The sequence below is a fragment of the Myodes glareolus genome, chromosome 3, assembly GCF_982192425.1.
Source record: "Myodes glareolus chromosome 3, mMyoGla1.1, whole genome shotgun sequence".
NCBI lineage: Eukaryota > Metazoa > Chordata > Mammalia > Rodentia > Cricetidae > Myodes > Myodes glareolus.
Window position 1 is genome coordinate 88,316,494 of NC_142028.1, and position 6,533 is coordinate 88,323,026.

Here is a 6,533-nt window from a genome sequence, read left to right on the forward strand (position 1 = left end):
AGGAGTCAGGAGAGGGAACATGAGGAGAGGAGGGAGGGGAACTGTGGTTGGTATGTCAAATAACTAAAAAAAATTAAAGTTAAAAAAAGGGAAAGATGGATAATGTACCAGCTTGGGGTGGCATCTCATGGTGACAGAGCACTGTCTGCAATGTATACTTTGAATCAATGACCCATTGTGTGGTGCCATTTGCCTGTTAGAAAACACAGATTCAAGAATAAGAATAAAATAGTATGCCACCACCACTTCCAATGACATGCAGGAGGAACATGTGGTAAGTGCTTGTTCTGGACATATTTAACTCCTGTTGACAGACTGTAAAAGGTACTTACCATGCTGTCAGGGGTGATTGGCTAAGACTATCACAATGTACCAAGGTTGCAGCTACACGTTAGGTTACAAGTGAATATTCACCCCATTTATGGGGACTTCTCTGAGTATCTTTATACCCAGTAAAAACATCAGATTAGAGGTTACAGTGACTCCAGTGTGATCAATTACAATAATCAAGAGTTTTGACAACTCAGGCTTAAGAATCTGGGTGATCTTACTAGGTAAGAACATTGATCAGCAGAGGTACTGGGCAAGGGTAGTCAATGCGGAACAGTCAGCTCACAGAGAGGGGAGGAATACAGGGAACTGATAGATAGAGCAGTTCTCCATCAGCCCATAACCAAGACCAAACAGAAATCAACACAAAAATAGTCTGGTTAGCTCCCTTGCACTTGGAGGGTAGGGAATATGAGGCCAACACTCAAATAGAATTTCTCAGTGGAATTATGGTCTGTTTCCTCGCAAAAGTAATTTATTTGATAAAGCACCTGTTACTGGCATTCTTTCCTGTCTCACATCCCCACTCTCCTGCCAACGTGCTCTATATTACCTCCCAAATAATTAGCTCCCAAGTCTGTCTCGGGTTTACTTGCGGCGCAGCCAAACAGACAAGACTGTGTTTGATTGGTTTTAAGACACAGGTTTTCCAAGTCCCATCTTAAAATCTCAGCAATTCTGATCATCGTTACAGTTGGTATTTCACAGCTCAATAGGCGGCTTTTCTTTTTTCTTCTAAAAGTCACAATAGACAGTGGTGGACCATATCACCTGTGATGTAGTGGAGCAAATGAATTGCACATATTTTTGGATGCCCCGCACACTCCTAGGATCATTGGGCTTCTTATATGAAGAGAACAAATATTTCTCTGACCAGCCATGTGCCTAGAAAAGCCCAGGAATTTTTCTAATAGTCAAAAATAGTCATCAGAATGACCCTGCTAGGTTATAGATATTCCCATTTCATAGACTAAGAAACTGGGTAACATGAATTAAGTGGCCTACTTACCCTAAAATATAAGCTCGGTGTTCTTCCACTGCCTTCAGCCATTTAGAGAATCAGTTTGCGTGGACAGTTTATGAGTAGAAAGAGAAAGGTATTTCTTGGTTTTCCTTTTCCTTGGCTAAAATACTAACAGATTACTGATGAAATATGATCAAATAGTATAATGAGAAAGGAAATCAGGGGCTACCACACTGCCAGCGAGTAGACACACTGGAGCAGCTCCTTTAGAAAGCACTGGACAGCAGCCAGTGAAGCATGTTTTTCAGTGTGCATAAGACCCAGTAATGACACTTTTAAGGGTGTGTTTCAGGTAAATAGTGTTGCGGATGCAGAACAAGGATGCTTCCTATGGCGTTGCCCAAAAAGCAAGACTGTGATAGCCCTCAAACATATGTCAATAGAACAGATGTTTTAGATGAGTTCTGTCCTTAGGAAAGAATGGCACAACTGGCAAGATAGCTTAGTGGGCAAAGTGCTTGATGCCAGAGTAGACAATTTGAGTTCCATCCCTGGGATCCATATGCTAGGAGGATCAACTTGGCCTCCCCAGGCTCAGTGAGACAAGCTCTTGCATATATGCACAAATATACATGCACATACAAAAAAAAAGGAAAAAGAAATGGAGAGATGGCTCATTGGTACACAGCCCTTACTGTTCTTCCAGAAGACTCAAATTCAGTTCCCAGAACCTACATCAGATAGTCCACAACTGCGTATAATTCTAACTTCAGTAGAGCTGGCACTCTCTAGTCTCAGTGGTCACCTGTACACACATGTGTTACATGTAAACTCAGGCAGGCACACATGCATATACACATCGATTAAGTAACTCAAAATATTTTTCAAAGAAAATAACAGTGTACCAATTAAAACAGCTGAATCCGCACTCATCAGTCTTGATAGCGTCTCAAAACATGAATTAAAGTGGAAGTTACAGCACAGCAAGCAGAGCCAAGTTGCTCTTAGAGAAAACTTTACAGGATCAAAAGATACTGCAGATTACTTATGAATGCACATATCTATGTGAAGACATTTTAGGGAATTGACCAGCACTCTGTAGACAGGTCTCATGACAGTGGCTGCCTGGAGACAGCATGAGGGGAAACTGGAGTCAGTAAGAAGGTCAAGGGGGCTGGCAATGATACATTTTGCACAGCTTTTCCAGTGAAAATCTACTCAAATATCATTTGTAGAAGCACACACATTCAAACAGTGAAAATGCACAAGCAAATATTGAAATAGCATTAATTCTTATTTATTGATAGATGAGATCTGAATATATGCTACTGCTTTTCATGGGTTTTCTCTTTCTCTCTTCCTTCCTTTCTTCCTTTCCTTCCTTTCTTCCTTCTTTCCTTCTTCCCTTCCTCCTCCTTTTCCTATATCTTCTTCCTTTGTGGGAGGTGGGTGTGTACATGTGAGTGTGGATGTCTGTGGAGGCAGAAGAAGGAGTCAGATTCCCTGAAACTGGAGTTCAGGTGTTTGTAAACCTCCTGACATGGGTGCTGGGAACTAAACTCAGTCTTCGGCAAGAGCAGCCTGTGCTCTGAGTCATCCAGCCCCCTCGACCTTCCTACTGACTCCAGCTTCCTCTCATGCTGGCTCCAGGCAGCCACGGTCATGAGACCTGTCAACAGTCTGCGGTCACTTCCCTAAAGTATCTTTACGTAGATATGTGTATCCATAAGTAATCTGCAGTATCTTTTGATCCTATAAAGTTTTCTCTAAGGATAACTTGGCTCTCCTTGCTATGCTCTAACTTCCTTTTTAATTCAAGTTTTGAGACTCTATCCAGACTGATGAGTGAATGTGGATTTGACTATTTTAATCGGTACATTGTTCTTTTCTTTGGAAAATATTTTTAAAGTTATTTAAATTCCAGACCCTTCCATTTCTTAAAATAGAAATTAATAAAGTCAGTTAATGTTCTTCTAGCCAAAAGTGCCCAACTATTTTTCTTCATTGTTGTGATATCTTGGAAGTATCAGCAAGCTTTTACAGTATATGTGAAATGTCAGGAGCATTTGAGTTGTTTACATCAATAATTTTAAAATATCCAACATGTGTACCATGTTGCATGCTGCTACCAAAAAGGCTCTGTGAAATGTGAAACTCATTTGGTAATAACACCCCTGTCTCGTTATTATACACACACACACACACACACACACACACACACACTCCCCTAGCCATGAACTCAGCCCTCTAAAAATGTATTAATGCCTGCTACAAGTGTTCCCATTGGGAGCTTAATTGGGTACCTTTTGTGTCAAGATAACAGGTTGACCTAAAATTCAAAGTTAATAGTGCTTCCGGTAACTACCCATTAATGATATAAATCAGCTCAATCCTTTATTATTCATTCACTTACCAACCTAGCTGGACACATTCATGCCACTTTCCTAGGCTTTCTAAATACAATAGTCAAAACGCAGTTTTCCCCCATTGAGCTAATACTATATATAGTAGAAATAATAGGAAATTAACAGAGAAGCAAACAAACACATAAGCGTCCAAGCCATGGCAAGGCCCGGGAAATACAAGAAAGGTCTAAGGAGAAGCCGACATACTTGCCTCCCAGAACTCATTTCCCTCATCTTCCTCTTAGTACAAAACCTCTGGGATCAATTAATTAAGCCACCCAGCAAAAGATGACATTTCCCAGACTCCCTTGCAGCTAAGTGCATTCATGTTCAGGAAACAGAATGAGTGTTGACAATGAGTTCCACGTCACCTTGCTAGAGACTAAGCCACTTGTCTTGAACATCTCATTCCCAATGAGTTTCACTTCGGGTGGAAACCATTAGATCATCCTTAGAAGCTACTGTGTAGGATGACAGAGATGCTCCCATGATCCCTGGAGTGGCAGGTGAGAGATAAGCATGCATTATGCTTATGGCACACTTTTACTTCTCTTTGGTCCTTGTTGTGTCCCTTTACTGGGAGAGCAAAGATGAGTGCTTTTACTGAGCCACCAGGGAAGGCCCTTCTGAAAGGGTAAGCACTAGAGAATACAATTAATTAATTAATGCAGAAGTTCATCTTCTGCAGAAGACACCGACACTCAAGGTTCTAAGGTTGGAATGAGCTCAGCCTGTGTAACATTGAAAAGGTCACCATGACTGGTGTAGAGTGGATTAAAGGAGCAATGGACTCGGAGGAAATAACATGAGAGCAGTAGGCAAGAGTCCTGTGTGGGGCTTTTTGCTATGATGGGAGGAGTTTAGAACAGTAGAGCGATGACATATTGGTACAAGCTTTAAAGGGTCATTTGACTGCATGCAGAGTAATTGGCTGTAGCAAGAATAGAGAGAGAAGATTAGTTGAGAACCATGGTCAACCATTCAAGGAGAAAACAGTGTCCTCAAGCAGAGAGGCAGATGCACTTCTAATGTAGAAGGTTCTAGATGCATCAGAAAGATCAAGTCTCAGGAATTAAGGCTAGGCTTGAGAGTTGGGGGTCTAATAAACATGATGTTTACTAAGGTGGGAAAGAAACAGATCAGAAGGTGAAGTGTGGCTCTTCTTAGTTCTTGTTTGGATGTATTCGGTGTGAGATAACAGTGAAATGAAACTATTAATCAGGCAGTCAGATAACACAAGTCTGAAATCTCAACGAAAGCAAGGCTGGGAATATAAATCCAAGAGCTATAGCCTATGTGTGGTATTTAAGGCAATGGATTGCTATTAAAGAGAATAATAATAATAATAATAATAATAATAATAATAATAATAATAATATAAAGGGTCAGTAGGTAATTAGGGGGTAGTGGGAGAAAGGGGCAGTTCAATAACTATCATATTTGCATTGCTGACTTTGAGTATCTGGAAAAATCTGTCTCCAAGGTGTAGTTTGATGGAAAGATCATGTAGGAGAGGAGAAGGGGGTGGAGGAGGTGGGAGGTGTTGCATCTTTCAAGTCTTAAACATGGCCCTACTGCACAACATTCTTCTGTAGTTGGGCACTGCTTTAGAATACGATCCTGGTAAGGAAATTCCAGAAGTTTCTCTTTATCATTTTCTTCTATTACTACCCTCACTTCTTAGATCAGAGAATGAAAGTAGGGACTCTGCTGGTCCCTGGGTACATATGTCAGGTTCTATAGCCAGGATCTTGAAACTAACCATGACATGAAGCACAGTTGTTTCAAACTCTGCCTTCCAGAAGTTCCACTGTGATGAGAGCAAACATCCTAAATCAACCCCCTCAAAGCCATCCTGAGGGTCCCCAAGAGCTAACACATATGACAGTGTGGTTCTCACTATTGACACACTGTAAGTTGAGGAGCAATGGGGACTAAATTCAGGTCCTCTTCCATTCACTGAAGTATAGTAGAGACTGCTGGACTGCTCATTTCAAAACTGCTGGAAGACAGAAAAGGAACTGGTCAACTAACAACTGAAAATCATCAATGCTTTTGAAACCCACTCTGAACTGCTAGGAACTGAAAGACAATTTTAAGGAGGCAGACATATTAGGTTGTCCTTAATATGCCCCCCGTTTGGCAGATGGGCTATTTGGCAAACTGTCTTCAGGGAATGACCTGGAGTTGCATAATGCACATTAACCACATTTACCTTTTTAAAATCATAGTGGAATACTGATGTGTAGGAAAGACAGAGGTTAGGATTGCACAGACCTCAGTCATGGTCATCTCTGTTTTGAGCAACAGCCACCCGAGTGAACACACCCTTTCCCCAGCATTCAGTTCTTCATACATACAATCAGGGTAAGGATAATTGCTGTCTGGTTGGTCTCTTGTAAAAATTTGCAATAATGTGTATAGAGGACTCGTTGAGTACCTAGTGCACAGGAGGTATATAATAAAGAAAACAGAAATGAGCCAACATATTTTAACCATATGCAAAGTATCAATGGTACCGTTTTCATTTTTGTATTTAATCTCACTTAAGCCTTGCTCATGAGCAGAGTAGTATGCCCTTCTTGTCCAGGTGAAGAAACTAAAAGTTCATAGAGGTTACACTATTTTAAAAGGTCATGCACAGTAAGAACATGGCGGAGAAAAGATATAAGCACACATCTTCTAACTCAAGAAATGCATGCTCAGAAGAGATAGTATATCTCTGCCAGAAGGACATCCTCCCAACTCCTTCTCAATGCCCATGCTGGCCCTATATGAACCATCGCTGAGAAGCCTATCCTCCCTTAAGCTATATGCCCATGATGAAGTCAGCC